The following is an 18067-nucleotide window of genomic DNA, read 5'->3' on the forward strand; positions in this document are numbered from 1 at the left end:
CAGCCCAATAGGGATGTGCATGAGATGGTTTGGCACCTCCTTTGGAAAGTGCCGAACCGGCTCAGGTGCCAGCATCCAAACCAGTTCGGTGGGGTGGAGAGTTTTCCCTTTAAAAAGCAGGTAAACAGGTAAGCAGCTCCTCACCTGCTCGTCCACCATCCTGCTGCTTTTCTGTTGGGGGCCACCACTCTCCATGTGGGTGCCAACGCCACCCGGAGGCTGCAGGGAACAGCGCCACAGCTGCGTGCAGCCTTTTGGAGAGCAGCCACCACCGGAAAAGTGGCAGGGTGGCAGGCAAGCTGATAAGGAGTCGCTTACCTGCTTTTTAAGGGAACTGATCCCCACCACACCCCACCACACCAGCGGCTGCTCGAGCCATTCATGCTCAACCCTAAAGACCAGCATCAAACAAAGCACAGCCCTGCAGAGTGGGAACAGCTGCTTCTGCATGGTGCCATGAGGAGCTGTGCAGAGTATTCAGCTTTGGCTGGAGCTTCACACAGGCCCAATAAACAACTAGTCAGGAGCTGCACTTGGGGCTGGTGGGGGCTACCGCTGGTCCCCGAGCCTTACAGTGAAGAATACTGAAGTAGGCACTTGTGTAGGGATGGAAGCAAGGAGTGTGCACTCCCGAGGCTGATGGAGGAACCTCAGGTTCCATGTGAAGTGTGAAAATGCCCAATATTTCACTTTCATTCTCAATTACTCAAGCCTGCAAAAGTGTACCTATGCCAAACTTAATATTTTATGCAAGCATTTGCATAGTTCTGGAAGCAAGACAGAAATGTTAGGTTGAATATACGAGCAAATCTTCGAGATATGTCTTTAGATCTGCTTTCTGGTCTCATGAGCATCATATTTTGGATTGATGCCACTGAGACAATAATGACTTTCTTTTTTCTACAATCATGTGATGTAAGGAAATCACACACCCTCAGATGAAAATGGGAATACTTGTTAAATGGCCCTATTCTTGCAGCATTGGTGAAGATTCCAGTTGCTGTAGCATTTGTTTTGCTGTTACTCTGTAATACAGGGGTTCTCAAACTTGGATCCCCAGATGTTGATGGACTTCAGCTACCATTATCCTCAACAACAATGACCAAAGGCTTGATGCTGTAATCAAGGATGTTGGGGACTACGATTCCCATCATCTCCTGCCACAATGGCCTTCAGCCATTTCCTCTCTAGATTGAGAAAGCATAGAGTTAATTCATTTTAGTGAAGAAGATGGAGGTAGGGGGGTTATCCTGAAATCTTTGCATATCTTCTTTATTGGAATTTAGGAGAGCCCTAAAGACCTACCTGTTCAGCCAGGCCTTCCAGTGCTCTTAAATTGTTAAAGGGTCTTTGATGTTTGTGAACCGCCCTGAGCTATTTTGTAAGGGCGGTCTAAAAATTGAATGAATAGATAGATAGATAGATAGATAGATAGATAGATATCATAAAAACTCCACATAAATCACAACTGAGAAGACAGAAGAGTACTGTGAGATGTGTAAATCTCCCATAATGTAATTGTGAGGATGGTTTTCATGCCAATCCTTTCTACCCTTATTTCCTTTTATACCCCCACCCTTGGCCTTCATTCTTCCAGCTCTACCGCATGAAGTCATCCAAACATTCTCCTACACAACTGTACCCATTGTCCCTTGCTGCCCCTTCTGTTGGACAACTGCAACATAACAACTACATAGTACCACCTTCCTTTCTACCTTCAACTCCCGCTTCAAAAAACCTTCTTTGTGAAGCCCTTAGTCCAGAGGTTCCCATACTTGGTGGTCACCATATATTGTTGGATTGTAGCTCCCATCATCCTCAGCCACAATGGCCAAAAATGGCTAGGGATGATGGGAGTTGTGGTCCAATCATATATTTTGACCCAAGGTTGAGACCCCCTGCTTTAATCTTCATAGCATTGAAGACGAGATGCATCAGTCCACAAACTCAAGAGATGTGACTTCTTGTAGGGATGTGCAGAACCAGTTCGACTGAGAACCAGGCCTGTTTGAGCGGTTCAATTGCGAGCCGCTTCAAACTGCTCCGAGCTGGTTCATTGAACTAACCAGCCCAGCCGATCAATTTGACTGAATTGGTTTGCATACCTGCAGTTCGGTCCAAATTTGATCCAAATTCGGATCAATCCATGCACACCCCTAACTTCAAGAGACCCTAGGGAGGAAACAGAACTCTGAAAAATGAGAACTCTAGAAGCTCACCAGAACAATTTTAACAAGTCATTCCCAAAACAAAAAAGAGACAGTGATTTACCAAGGGCAGAGAACATAAAAATTGGGAAATTGGAGTGTGTGAAATGGATGTAACTGTAACTGGGAGAAAACATATATGAAGAACACGAGGACTTGTCCCCCATCAAGAGAGGCCGTTGAGGCCCCCTCACCTGTTTCCCCAATCACCTGCCTGCCCTCCCCACCCACCTATTAACTTTCTTTGATCATGGCACTATCTGCCAAATCAATTAGCCTTTGCAAAGCCAAAAAATATGGAAAAATCTTGCAAGTATATCCATTAGCATTCATAAGTTGCTTTCCTTCACAGAGCATTACAGACAATATTTGTGAAAACTTATATTTAACCAGGTTGGCAGAATGCAGCTTTTGGCCAAAGAACAGGAAATAATAGCTATCCTTCCGAGAGAACCCACCTTCGATTCTATGGTATCTGAAAGACAAGCACAAGAATGCTGATCAGATTATTTAAGCTCTTGGCTAGGAACTTTTCCAAAAGTCATCTATCTGGGCAAGCGCTACTGCTATGAAGTCATTCTGGTGTCTTAGAAATTGATTGCTTCCCTGGATCAATACTTTTTTTTTTTTTTTTTTTGGTAATAACATCTGAAATTAAAATATACCACATTTTAAAGAACAAAATGTAATTGTGCCTTCTTCAAATATTAATAAGATGAGTCTTCAAAACTGCCGTCATTCTTTGCTTACAGGTATGTTTTAAATAAATAAATAAATAAAATGCATATATTTGAGCCTTCTTCCATCTGGTAAATATTCACACAGTGGATGTAAATCTGGTACACTCGAGCAGGGATTCTCAACTTTGGGTCCCCAGATGATGGACTACAACTCCCATCATTCCCAGTTGCAATGACCAAAGGCTAGGGATGATGGGAGTTGTAGTCAAAACCTCTGGGAACCCAAGGTTTGGAATCCCTACACTGGAGCAGTTTATTGACTTCAGTGATAGGTGGATTGCATCCCATAAGTGTATGGAGCAGGTGTCTGCCATTCAAATGAGCCATTTTGGAAGGATGGTATATCAATCAATCAATCAATCAATCAAATAAATAAATAAATTCTAGATACTCTTGAATGAGATTATCTAGATCCACTGTGATCTAGTCTCATGTCTGGCTTTGGCAAATAAACTGCCTTGGTTGTCCTGATGGATGTCCTATGTTAGGCTGAAATGGGCAGCACGACTCTGCTAATTCTAGGGACATAGGAAGCTGCCATATACTGAGTCAGACCATTGGGCTATCTAGCTCAGTATTGTCTACACAGACTGGCAGCGGCTTCTCTAAGGTTGCAAGCAGGAATCTCTCTCAGCCCTATCTTGGAGAAGCCAGAGAGGGAACTTGAAACCTTATGCTCTTCCCAGAGCGGCTCCATCCCTTGAGGGGAATATCTTACAGTGCTCACATGTGGTCTCCCATTCAAATGCAACCAGGGTGGACACTGCTTAGCTAAGGGGACAAGTCATGCTTGCTACCACAAGACCAGCTCTCCTCTCTATGGACCTCTCAGGACCTTTTGATATCATTGACCATGGAATCTTTCTGGATAGGCAGTCTGGGTCAGGGAAGCAGAGATGTGGTGCTCTGGTGGCTCCATTCTTACCTTACAGGGCTTGTTCTAGATCAGGGCTGCCCAGCTGTGGCCCTCCAGCTCCACAATGGCCAGTAGTCAAGGACAATGGGAGTTGTAGTCTTACAACAGCTGGAGGGGCAAAGTTATACAGCCCTCTCCTAGACAGTGCTAGGTGTCTACTGCTCAGCCCCATGGCTTTTATGCTGTATGACCAAACAGGGCTCCATCTTGTTCTTTAACATGTGCACAAAACTGCCTAATGAGGCTATCTAGAGTTTCGGAGCGGGGTGCCAGTAGGGTGATGATACCCAACTCTATCTCTCTTTTACATCTGACCTAATAGAACTAAACTTGGGGTCAGCTGTGGACTGGATAAAGGCCAAGAAGCTGATGCTCATTCTTGACAAAGCTAGAGATGTCAAGGCCTGGAAAGAAACTGGGGGCATTGTTCCAGAAAAAATGCCCCCCCTTTCCCAGGTTTTTTTTTTCCAGTGTCCCCCACCCCCAGGTGTTCACTCTCTAGACAAGACAGTGATAAGAACATAGGAAGCTGCCGCCTACTGAATCAGACCATTGCTCCATACCGCTCAGTATTGTCAACACTGACCGACAGTGGCTCTGCAAGTCGGGGTGTGTGAGCGGGCCACTCGGCCAGCTTGGTTCAAATCCAGACCGGATTCGAACCAACCCAGCCCAATACAGGCTTAACTGGGCCTGGTCCAGTTCGGCCATTGAGCTGGCCGAACCGGCTCATGGGCTGACCCGGGGTGGGGTGGGGTGGGAGGGTATACTTGTAAAGGGAAATCCAGCTAGGTTTCCCATTACAAGTAAAAGGGGATTTCCTAGACTAAGAAGGCAGGGTGGTGAAAGGGAGATACTTATTTTTAGTTTCCCACTGGCAGCTATGGCGGAGGCAACTGCAACAATGGCAACATCAGAGGCAGCAGTAGAGCGTCTCCAACCACCACCACCCTGCCAGCCAGCGTTGGCAACGTGTCTTGCTAGTGCTTAAACAGCTTCGCTGATCAATTTTTGAATGCCACTCAAAATGCTGGCACTTATTCTTAAAGCTCTACAAGGCTTTGGATCAGGTATGCCTGCTCCCTGATGGACCTGCTGATGCACCAGGGTCATCTCAGAAGGCCCACCGCTGAGCTGAGATGGAGAGACCTGGGAAAGGGTGGTGGTGGTGCCTATGGAATTCTCTTGTGAGGGAGGCTTTGCTAGTACCCCTTTTGATGCCTTTTTGGTGCCAGGTAAAGAGATCCTTATTTTTTAGGCCAGGGGTTCTTCCCAACTTTGGGTCCTCAGATGTTGTTGGACACTACAACTCCCTGGACGTCAGCTAGTGCTAAAATCCTTAACTTGCCTTGTTGGTCGTGTTTTTTCTAACTGAATTGTTCACCCCTCCCCACTTTAGCATAGGGTCCCACCACCACCCATTTCCCTTTCCCTCACTCTCTTTCTGTCCTCATCATGCATCATGTCTACTTTCAACTGTAAACCTGCAAGCAGGGACAGTGTCCTCCTGGTTCTGTGTGTAAAGGTAAAGTGTGCAGTCAAATCAGTGTCGACTCCTGGCTACCACAGAGCCCTGTGGTTTTCTTTGGTAGAATACAGGAGTGGTTTACCATTGCCATCTCCCATGCAGTATGAGATGATGCCTTTCAGCATCTTCCTATATCACTGCTGCCTCGTACAAGTGTCTCCCATAGTCTGGGAAACATACCAGTGGGATTCGAACCAGCAACCTCTGATTTCCCGCTGCGCCATTGTGTACAGTACCTTAATAAAGATTAAAGATTAATATGGGGCATTGTTAGCATTAAAATCTGCATCTCCAAATTTCCCATTCCCTGCAGAGCAGACAGGGCATGACAGGAAATGACAGAAGAGACAGGGAGGGAGGAGAGTGAAGGAAGAAGGAAACAGGGAGGATATGCCATTCTTTCAGCTAAACTTCCTTAGGTATAGACATCTTACAGTAGAGAATCTGGACTGGGGTGGTTGTGCCAAGGATTCATGGAAAAGGTAGGGGCTGAGAAAGGATTTGATGGAAGGAAGCCTTTTAAATCTCCTTATTCATATCTTGAATCATAGAACTGGCTGCTTTCCAGTAGATCACCTGATTTCCCATCAGCAGTCTCCCTATCCAAGACAGAATCTCCTACACCAACAGGCAGTGTTTTCCCCAAACTTGTTATACAACTTCCAAGATAGGGGATTCACAGCTTCCTTATGCAGCATTCTTCATTGCTGAATAGTGATTTTTCTTTATATCTGCATTTTAGTTCAGGTTCAAGTTACAACATTTTTATGATTAAGATTTCACAACCATTGGCTTCTTTTCAAGCAGCAATGATGCTTCTGTTACTATGTAATGACGTTTCCACTTATATGCTTAGTGAAGAAAATTATGGGAAATGGGTTGTACATCAGGTCTCCATACACCTTTTTATTTATTTATTTGCTAAATGTAAAGGCAATATAAAACTTTTCACTGCCCATCATATCTCTTAGGTGTCCTTTCTCATTTACTACTTCTTCTTCATAAAGAAAATGTCTGACATGGCTAGTTGTCATAAGACAATCATAGCCTTATGATCGTGTTGGTTTCTGCAACTCGTACCTCATGTTAGAGTCACTGGAACTGAAAGGTCAGGCCATGGAACTGTTAGAAGACATAACGCAAGGGCAGAACGCATGCTTTGCATGCAGAAGGTCTTTAAAAAAACAAGTTGTGAACTAATCAGCCTACTTTCCTTTCACTGTCTCTACATCTGGACTAAATTTGGTGCAAATCGAGGTCCACAAGTTAGATCTCTTGTGCCTCAAATGTTCATGTGTCCGCCATCTTGGATTGGGGTGGATGTTGTCATTACAATCTGCACCATTGAGGTGTCCCTGTTTGTCATTCACTACAGCTGTTCCATATTTGATTCAAATCGGTTAGACAGTCCTCAAGTTAGTGTACTTGTGCCTCAAAAGTTTATGCATCTGCCATCTTGGATCGGGATGGGTGACATCATAACAAACTACACCATTGGGGCATCCCTATGTGTCCATTCAGCTATAGCAAATTTGGTTCAAAACAGTTAGACTGTCCACAAGGTGCACTTGGCGCCTCCAATGTTTATGTGTCCACCATCTTGAATTGAGGTGGATGACATCATTACAATCTTCACCATTGAGGTTTCCCTATGAGCTGGTCTTGTGGTAGCAAACATGACTTGTCCCCTTAGCTAAGCAGCGTCTGCCCTGGTTGCATTTGAATGGGAGACTTGATGTGTGAGCACTGCAAAACATTCCCCTTAGGGAATGGAGCCACTCTGGGAAGAGCATCTAGGTTCCAAGTTCCCTCCCTGGCTTCTCCAACATAGGGCTAAAATAGATTCCTGCCTGCAACCTTGGAGAAGCCGCTGCCAGTGAAGACAATACTGAGCTAGATAGACCAATGGTCTGAATTGGTATATGGCAGCTTCCTATGTTCCTATGTCCCTACTAGGGCTGTGCATGGAACCAGCCAGCCCGGTATGGTTCGAGTCTGAACTGGACTCAAACCTGACCAGCCCAGTTCGGTTTTGCACCCCCTAGAACCACCCCCCAGTCCAGTTCAGTTCAGGGGGGGGTTCATGATTTTTTTAAAAAAAATTAACCTTTCTACCCTCTGGGGGAGTTCATTGGGGTAGTGGAGGGTCCTGCGGAGTTCCCCCCTCCCCCACTGGCCTTCAGAATGCCTTCCTCCAGCCCATTCGCACAGTGGCCATTTTGGAAGCCGCCACGCATGCACAAATGGCCTCTCTGAGGCCTGGCATGAACCATGGCCTTGCAGAGGCCATTTGCGGATGTGTGGCAGCCATTTTTTAAAAAATACTGGTCCGAATGGGCCGGAGGGAGGCATTTTGAAGGCCGGCGGGGGGAGGGAGAACCTCCATGGACCACACACACACACCCATTGCCCCAATGAACTCCCCTGAGGGAAGAAAGGTTAAAAAAAAATATTACAAAAAAACCCAGTCGCGAACTGGTCGGGGGGTTCAGTCTCAGTCCGGACAGAACTGGGGGGGGGGGTTCAGTTTGACCTAGAACCATCAAACCCCTGAACCAAACCTCCGAGCCCCTGAACCAGTTCGCACATCCCTAGTCCCTACAGCTGTAGCGAATTTGGTTCAAATCAGTTAGGCGGTTCACAAGTTAGCCCACTTATGCCTCAAAAGTTTATGTTCCCGTCATCCTGAACCAGCGTGGATCACAAACTATGCATTGAGGTGTCACTATGTGTCACTCACTGCAACTGTACCTAATTTGGTTTAAATTGGTTAGATAGTGCACAAATTAGCTAGCTTGCGCCTCAGGTGTTCATGTATCCACCATCTTGAACTGGAGTGGATGACATCATCACACACCACACCCTTTGGGCATCCCTATGTGTCCCTACATCTGTAGCAAATTTGGTTCAAATCGGTTAGGCAGTTCATTTGTGCCTCAAAGGTTTACACATCCTCCATCTTGGATTGGGGTGGATGACATCATCACAATCTACCCCATTGAGGTGTCCCTATGTGTCCCTACAGCTGTACCTGATTTGGTTCATATTGGTCCAGGCGTTGTGAAGTTGATGGGGTGGGGGTGGGGGACACACGGACACACACACAGAATGCCGGGTGATCTCATAAGTCTACTGTAAAGTAAGCTTTAAAAACCTCTGCAAGCCGCCCACAGAACAATTGTTATAGGGTGGCCAATAAATAAAATTACTTTATTATTATTATTATTATTATTATTATTATTATCTTTGTTGAATCAGGCCCAAGGCCTATATACCCTCGGCTTGGGCACAGGGTATTTAAGAGAACGCCTTCTTTGTCATGAACCCTGCCGCCTGTTATGGTCTTCTGGAGAGGTCAGGTTACGGTTGCCGCCAGCACGTTTGGTGGCGACCTGGGACCGGGCTTTCTCTGTGGCTGCCCCGGGACTTTGGAATATGCTCCCAGCTGAAATAAGAGCATTTCCTTCTTTGTTTTCAGAAAGACCCTCAAGACTCACTTGTTCTCACAGGCTTTCAATTAGAATTAATTTTAATAATTTGTTTTAATAATTATTTTATGCAATTGTTTTTGTGTTTCATGGATTTTAATCTGACTTTTTTATTGTTTTAAATTTTGTACACCACCTAGAGATGTACATATCAGGCAGTATAAAAATTAGATAGATAGATAGATAGATAGATAGATAGATAGATAGATAGATAGATAGATACCAGCATCCTGTTTCCCACAGTAGCCCACCAGATACCCCTTGGAGCACACCAGCAGGGGATTAAGGCATGTCCCCTCTCCTGCTGCTGCCGCCCTGCAACTGGTATTCAGAGGTACCCTCCCTCTGGATCTGGAGGTAGCCTATAGCTATCAAGACTGGTAGCCATTGATAGAACTGTCCACCATGAAAACCTGTCCTCCAGGATCACTCCTTTGCTTCTCACCGCCCACCCCTCTCCTGTGCCTCTGTTGGCGGGTCATGCTGCTTCAGAGCTCTGGCTTGCCACTGATGCACGGCCATCAACTTTTGGTGAGATCAGGCAGTGCCACGTGGTCACCAGTGCAGTGGGGCCAAGTAGTACTTGCCTTGCTAGGATGTGCTTGATTGATTAAGTGCCGTCAAGTCGGTGTCAACTCTTAGCAATCACATAGATAGATTCTCTCCAAAATGATCTATCTTCAGCTTGGCCTTTCAGGTCTCTCAGTGGTGCATTCATTGTTGTCGTAATCGAGTCCATCCACCTTGCTGCTGGTCATCCTCTTCTTCTCTCTCCTTCAACTTTCCCCAGCATTATGGACTTCTCATGGGAGCTGGATCTTCGCATAATGTATCCAAAATATGATAGTTTGAGCTGGGATGTACTGGGTAGTACATCCCAAACAGTAGTACTGGGATGTACTATTGGTTAAAAAGTACCTGAACCAGGTACAAGAAACTCTTATTAAAATCAGTAGCATTAAGAGGAACATTTTTACCATTTGTGGAAGGTTAGCTTGCTGAATGGTAAAGACTAAGAAGATATCTACACTACAAACTTTGGCTGCTTTTATACTATCCAGGGGCGTAGCTATAATTGAGCGAAAGGGTTCAAAGAACACGGGCCCCCAGCTCCTGAGGGCCCTCCAGCTCCACCCCCACCCCCCACAAAAAAAACCCCTGGGAGCTATAGTCTGGGACTTTTTCAGACATGGCTTTTAGCTCGCATATCCTCCAGAATGGACGGTGTCCGTTCACATATTGGCCAAATTTACCCTGAAGTACCTGCAAGCTATCAGGGAGCACTTCACACACAATTTGGGTTTTTTACTGCTCATTACAGGCTAGCTCGATTTATATCGGGGTTAAAACATCCAGTTGGTTTTTAGGGGCAGCTTTGAACTGGCAGTAAAGCCTTGCAGAAAACCCACGATAAAGCCTGCTGCCTGGGAAAGCTCCTGGAGGTTTTACAGACAGGGCTTTCCCCCAATCCACTCCTGATTGGAGTGTGCCAGTCCACATGTTCACTGGATTTAACCCGGACCTCCCTGCAGCCTATCAGGGACCAGGACAGACAGGGCTTTGTTTTTCTCGGAAAGGAAGCTGTGAATTCTGGCTTAGCCTGAGTTATATCAGGGTAAAAAAATCCTCTATTTCCAGCAGTTTTGAAAAAAACTCCCGGGCTTCTGCTTTATCCGGAGGTGTTGATGGAGGTGCTGATGGCTATGCGAATGGTCCATCTAATCACTCTAATGAAAATGCCTTGAATCTGCTGCGAAGCAGATTGACTCTTCAGATACCCCAAGCATAGAGCCATGTGTGAAAAACTTCTTGGTGATGAAAACTAGCTCTCTAATTGCCCCAGTAGGCTAAATGCATGGCTAGGAAGGGCCATTCGAGGATTTGAGCAGCAATGACACACTTGTTTTCTTAAATGAATCTAGTTGAGGCACTAGAACCAACACGCAAGCAATGGAATATAAAATGATAGCAACATATTTTATGTATTTATTTATTTCATTTATATACCACCCATTCCAGAACAGCTCAGGGCAGTTCACATTAAAAAAAACAAAACCATAAAACAAAATAAAAGCAGTTAAAATATTAACATAAAACTGATCTTTAAGACCATTTTAAAACAATTAAATATTATTAAAAGCCAGGCTGAAAAGATGGATTTTTAGGACACTCTGTGGATGCAAAAGCTGGACTTTGAAGAAGCAAGATTTTAAAAAGCATTGACACTTTCGAACTTTCGTGCTGGTGAAGACTTTTGAGGATACCATGGGCAGCCAGGAGAACAAACAAATGGATCATAGAACAAATCAATCCAGAATTTTCACTCGAGGTACAATTGACCAGGCGTAAACTATCATACTTCAGACACATTATGCAAAGGCCCCGCTCCCTTGAGAAGTCCATAATGTTGGGAAAAGTTGAAGGAAAGCGAAGAAGACGATGACCAGCAGCAGGGTGGATGGACTCGATTACGACAGCAATGAATGCACCACAGAGAGACCTTAAAGGCCAAGTTGAAGACAGATCATCCTGGAGAGAATCTATCTATGTGGTCGCTAAGAGTTGACACCGACTTGACGGCATTTAATCAATCAATCAATCAATGAAGGCCTCCAACATAATCAAGTCTTATTAACGGCTTAGGTCTTGGGTATTTAAGAGAGCATCTTCTTCACTATGAACCCCACCGCCCATTGAGGTCATCTGAGGAGATCAGTCTCCAGTTACCGCCAATTCGTTTGGTGGTCACACAGAGACAGGCCTTCTCGGCTGCTGCCCCGATTGTGGAATGCGCTCCCTGCTGAGTTACAATCCTCCCCATCTCTGGCTATTTAAAAAAAAAACACATTTGAAAATGCTTTTTTTTTTTTACCCAAGCCTTCTCAGGTTTTTAATTTTAAAATACTGTTGGTTAATTTTATGGTTTTTAAATTATTGTATTGTTTTAACTTTTATATGTGTTTTAATTGCTGTTAACTGCCCAGAGATGTAAGTTTGGGTGGGGTATAAATTTAATAAATAAATAAATAAATAAAGACAAACCCTTAATAAATGATAGGACGTTTTAGGCTGATAAAATAACAAGGCAAATAAAGCATACAGGAACAGTGGAGAGATAAACCCACAACGCATTTGGACACATGTGTTATATGCTTAACTGTTTTAACTTTTTATGTGTTTTAATTGTTAACTGCCCAGAGATATAAGTTTGGGCGGGGTATAAATTTAATAAATAAATAAATAAAGATAAACCCTTAATAAATGATAGGACATTTTAGGCTGATAAAATAACAAGGCAAATAAAGCATACAGGAACAGTGGAGAGATAAACCCACAATGCATTTGGACACATGATAATGCAAAGCTATCCTTAGCAACAAATAATTTTTAACAGCAAGGGACTATTTATCCCTACAAGCACTATTCTACTTCATGCATTTTATCTGCATTCCTGTATTTCCTCTTGTTCATAAAAAGCTCTAGAGTTTCAAGCAAGACTCAAGCAAGAATCCAGGAATATAGTCCTGTGATATCTGGAGCTCTGGCTACAGCCCTCCATTTGGAAAGTAGCCTTCAAGCCAGGAAAAAGGAAAAACATCCTGATTGTATTTCCACTATTAGTTTGTTATTAGAAGGGGTGGTGGTGGTGGTGGTGATATGCGTCAATGAAGTGTCAGATCCTTCAGATGACTGATGATTTATATTCTTGCATTTGTTTTTATTATTTTTTTATGATTAAGGAAATGAACTGATGCTGCTGTTAGTCATGAGGTTGTAATGGCTTGGTTGTTCACAGTTTCCTCAACATTTATTTATTTATATTTCGTCTCATGATCAAGGATTATTCACACTGTGTTTTCTGGCTCCGCACAGACCTGGGTGTTAGGATTCCTACACAACAGAGCTAAGCAAACTGTGACAAGGGGATTGCATGGCAACATTTCTAGGAATATTTAATGATGGGTCTTATTTGCAAGAAAAGGAGAAACACATTGTGTAATTGCCACCTTCATGATCTGTGTCCGACAGAACATGCTACACAGTTCTAATATTCTGCAAAGGAAACATTTAAAAATATTTCATGTTGTTCACAAATAGGAAACATAACTTCAAATATCGTTACCTAAGTGGCCCTACATTGAAACCTGACATAACGAACCTAGCAAAAGTTAGTAATGACTAAGGCTGTAGTCCTAAGGAACTTATTACGGAGTAATAGCATGATCCTAAGCAGGCTTCCTCAAATGTAAGTCACACTTACGGCTATCATACACCCTCATTTCCCCTGGACATATACCATATCTTTGCATCAAGAACCTGCCCGTGGCAAGTGCCTGCACCTGTTTAGAGTCCACAGTTTTGAGTGCTCTTGTTAAAAAATAATTTATCTTGTTAAAAATAAATTAGAAAGCTCGTGCTCTGTTTTGTAAAAAACTGTAGAACACACGGGTTCTTGGTGCAAAAATACAATACTCATTTCCATGAAAAAGAGGAATGTCCTTGAGGAAAAGCAGTCTGCCTGCTGAGCAAGAATACCTCTCAAAGTGGCAGTTCTTTTATATTTAGCAGGGGGAGAGCAACTGGCCCTATCCAACCCCAGCACAGCATCCCTCCTGTGGCTGCGGTTGGTGTCTACCCTTGTGTTTCTTTTTAGACTGTGAGCCCTTTGGGGACAGGGGACCATCTTAATGACTGTATTTATTTTTCCTATGTAAACCACTTTGGAAACTTTTGTTGAAAAGCAGTATTTAAATAGTAGTTGTAGTAGTAATAGTAGTAGCAGCAGCAGCGGTGGTGGTGGTAGTAGTAGTAATAGTAGTATTTGGCTGCCCTAATGTGCAAGCCATCTGGAAAAACTGGCCCCTTTGAGCCAGCATCCAGGTCTACCAGATCCGGGAGGCAAGGGCTACCTGTCCAAGAAAGAAAGCCAGCAAGTAGATTTGACTGCCTTAATGCAAGTGGTGTGGGCTATCCATGGTAGGCCAGGTCTACCCATTGCGTGCAGGAGGCCCTGGATAGACCTGGTCTCCATTGCTCCAACGGCCAGGTCTACTGGCAGGTGGTGGGGTGAAGCACTTCCCTGCCCAAAACAATGGGTGGACCTGCTCTTGAGGCCAGGTCTACCATCACTGCTGGCCCACTGATATTGATTGGTAGATATGGGCTCCATTACACTAGCAGACAAATCTACTGCCACCACTATTGTTCAAGGCAGTTGGCAGACCTGGCAGCCATACTATAAGGTTGTGGGGAGGGTGTCTGCATTTTCCAAGTTAAAAATATGTCAGTCCTAGTCACACTGAGTTCAGTGGGCCTTACCATATAGTAAGTGTGCTTACAATTGCAGCTGTGCAACCTACCTATGCAGTTTTACTACTGAGCTTAATAAAGCTTACTTACAAATAAAGATGCATGATGAGACTGCAGATTAACAGCAGGAGCTAAATATGCCTAACCATGTTTACTCAGAAGTCTGTTCCACTAAGTGCAATGAGCTTACTCTCTCACAATATCTCTTAAGATTGCAGCCTACTTAAGAATAAACATGTTGACGGCCGTGTTACAAATCCCTTTCAAATCAATGGGATTGGAGTTAGTCCCATTGAAAGCTATGGAATAAGATCCCATTCCATCGCTTACCATAGGACTTAGTCACAACTAAGGCCTACTTCACATGGACAGCAGCTGAAGTGATAAAAGTTAACTATGGCCCACATGATGCACAAGGCAATGCCAGTGTTCCCAGCCAGCCAGCTCACTGTGTATGTGGAAGGCAGTGGTGTTGTGCAAGAGTGCAGTTGAGTTGTAGCACACCTACCCTTGGGCAATACTACTTACAATGGAAACAATTTAAGTTCCACTGCACATGCAGTTTTCAGTAGTTCTACAAGTGTGCTCTTGCGCAACACTGCCAGGGCGAACTTCCATGTGTGCAACAGTGCCAACCAATCAGGAACGCTGGCGCTGCCTTGCACATACGTGGGCCTAAACCCTTTCAGACTGCAGGTGCTAGACTACATGGTTGGATGTTTCTCCACAGCAAAAGAGAGAGAGAGAGAGAGAGAGAGAGAGAGAGAGAGAGAGACTTGTTCATATAAAACTAGCATTTCAGGGAGAAGTATAAACTAGAATTCATCTTCCTAACATCTAGCTTTCTATATGCAGGAAGCGATTATATCTATATCTATATGAGAGAGAGAGAGAGAGAGAGAGAGAGAGAGAGAGAGAGAGAGAGAGAGAGAGAGAGAGAGAGAGAGAGAGGAGTATTCAGTGATGTGATTTCTCCCACCGACATTCTGAACTGGTACAATCCAGGAAAGGTTTTACTATCACCTCTGTTGTTGTATGAATCAGGCCTTAACTTGTTGACGTAAGGGATGCTATGTCATGCTCTATATGCTTAAGTTAATGACTGTCAGCCATTGTAGCATTACAACTGCACAAACCATGGTATTAGGACAGTATTTCAGGGATGCATAAGCACTATAAGCAGATTTACTGGATGAGAATGTACATTTTAAAAGGGATACTGTATAATTACCTCCTTCCTCAAGGCTCAATAGCTTTCTCACGGGGACTTTCTGCATTTAAAACAGACACATCTCCCGCCTCCGCACCAAAAAAATCTCTTTTGTAATCACAGGAGTAACTTAACTCCAAATTTACAATAGATTTGGTTTCCCAGAGCTTCGAAGCCAGGTTCCAGATTGGTCCCTGGGAAGCAGGATCTCAGCTGCAATTACAATTAAAATGTTTGTAGAAACAGGACATTGGAATAGGGATTTAGAGTTTAGTCACATCCTTTTAAATAGTTCTGCTTTGAGTATGGCAAAGTGAATTGGACCAAGATTAAGGAATGACCTAGGTCATGAAAAGATCTTTTAAAAAACACCCCAAATCAGATGCTAATTAAAAAAGCGGGGGGGGGATATATTTGCTCATAAACATGATAAAGAGAAGCATTTTCAGATGCAGTAAATCTGAGTAACATGCAAACAATTTGAGACGGAATTTTATGCTGTTTGAAAATATTGTTTTAAAATTTTTTAATTGTTGTAATGTTTTAAACTTTTTGTTTTTGTTTAACTAATGTTTTACTTTCTGTTCTTATTTTGTTGTAAACCGCTCAGAGATGTAAGTTTTGGGCAGTATAAAAATATGTTAAATAAATAAATAAAATATATAGGAGGCACAGCCCAACCAAAAATCATCACTTTAAAGGCCTATTGATTTCAAGGGGAGAGTATTGTTTATTTGATTTCTATCCCACCTTTCAATTCAGAAGAATCCCCAAAGCAGCTTACCTAAAATAATAAAATATTATTAGGGCGATTTGACAAACAGTATTGCTCTTGGGCATCCTGTCACACTGTGCAGGAGGAGGCAATGGTAAACCCCTCCTGTATTCTATCAAAGAAAACCACAGGGCTCTGTGGGTGCCAGGAGTCAAAATCGACTTGATGGCACACTTTACCTTTATTGCTCTTGGGCAGATAGCCTCCCCTCAACAACCCGGTTTTCATGACATTGTTGAGGTGCTTCTAATCACCTTTCATTCCATCATATTCCTCTGACTTCTGGCATTTCGGTGGTCCATTGCCTGGCTGTGCACTCTTTACTCCCTTCCCCCTAAGACTACAGGACTTTGCAGTGTCCAACAGCAGAGGAGGAGGCAGGTGAGGAGGAGGCAGGTGAGGAGGAGGAGGCAGGTGATGGCTGTGCTTCTGGGCAATGGCAACTGGATGTCCTGTTGCCTGGCTGAGAACTTCTTACCCCCTTCCCCTGAGAACAGCCTAACACCTTTTTATTAGTAGTATCGGTTGACATCCAGCCTAACACTGCACTTGTGCAAATATGTTGCACAACAAGCAACTTCTAAGAAGGCAACTTGAGTTCCAGACTTGTGTTACACTAGCAAAACAGAGTGCATTTGCGAAAGAAGTAGATGCCCACATCCAGTTCCGCTATTTTACTGTGGAAGTGCAACACTTGCGCAAGCAGTCCAAGAGCACAAGGGATTGTGCAACTTTGAACATCGATTCACCTATGCAACCTTCATGGATTTGTACAACTTTGTTCATCATGCTAGTGAAGTATTAGCCTGTATGCCAGCATTTATTAAGCATGTGCTATATTTTGCGGTCTACGAGACATAAGCCAAAGCTATACAGTACATGTTTCTTTTCTTCTTCTTCATAACCAAGACCAGCCTCAGAGGCTGCAGTCTTGAGCAGAGGACTGGGAGAGGGGAGGGCTGCTGAACTCTTTCACCCCCATAGGGGAAAAGACAAGGGATTTCACACACGCTTTAACATGATGCTATGTAATGTCTTGGGGATTGAATTGGCATGTGGGGCATAGTTTGGGCCTAGGTCCAATTTCAATAGATTGATATCTATAGGCCTAAATCCAAGATTTCAATAGGGAACTTTAGCACATGTTTAATATTTCCCCCCAGAGATCTAGAGGTTTTAAAGTGCTTAATTTTGGTTGGATCCAACCCACACATTTTAATTGTGTGGATTTTTTTGGCGGGGGGAGGGAGTGTATTCACCAGCTGCAATCCAGAAAACTTGTTGAAATATAGCTTCCAACTTTCTACTTTCTCTTTCGCAGCAAGCCCTCAGGTTCCTTCCAGGCCACACCACACTGGTTTTGAAGCTCTCCAATTACAGCAGAGTATGACACAGAGTGGAATAGCTACTTTCAGGAAATTCAAAAGCCCAGTTGGATACTCAAAGCTATTTCTCACTATTCTCTGGAGCGCAGCCACCAAATATCAAAGTGATTCTATGGAACTCCTTGTTGGTATTTGGCTCAGCATGTAATGTGTGAATAAAGATTGGCATTTCCTATTTCTGTTCCCAGTCTTCCCCACCTACTTTATTCAGAATATCCTCCAATCCTGTTGCAGCTGACACTTCATTGCCTCCAGTTTTCAGAACATTCTTCAAATTATTTAGTTTTCCAATATTTGCTCCCCGTTTTCCCCACTATAACCTTGATGTACATTTTCTTCAGATTCAGACTCTCCTATCATCTCTCTTCGATCTCTTAATTCCCCATTACACTTCTTGTTTCTCTTTATTTTCCCTTTTCTCTACTCACTCTCTCCCCTACATTTCCTGATTTACCCGTGCCCAATCAGGATTCACAGATATATGGGAGATTAAAGATGGAGATACCTC

General features: G+C 43.7%; 1 long non-coding RNA gene across 1 annotated transcript in view; it reads left to right on the forward strand.

Annotated features, from left to right (window-relative positions):
• LOC128349226 (uncharacterized) overlaps nucleotides 1-17742 on the forward strand; it is a 38334-nt gene extending 20592 nt beyond the window's left edge. The window contains exon 2 of the long non-coding RNA XR_008318634.1: nucleotides 17496-17742. This is a non-coding gene — a long non-coding RNA (uncharacterized LOC128349226). The remainder of the gene's footprint in view (nucleotides 1-17495) is intronic.
• Nucleotides 17743-18067: the final 325 nt, after the last annotated feature.

This window comes from Hemicordylus capensis, chromosome 3 (genome assembly GCF_027244095.1).
Source record: "Hemicordylus capensis ecotype Gifberg chromosome 3, rHemCap1.1.pri, whole genome shotgun sequence".
Lineage (NCBI taxonomy): Eukaryota > Metazoa > Chordata > Lepidosauria > Squamata > Cordylidae > Hemicordylus > Hemicordylus capensis.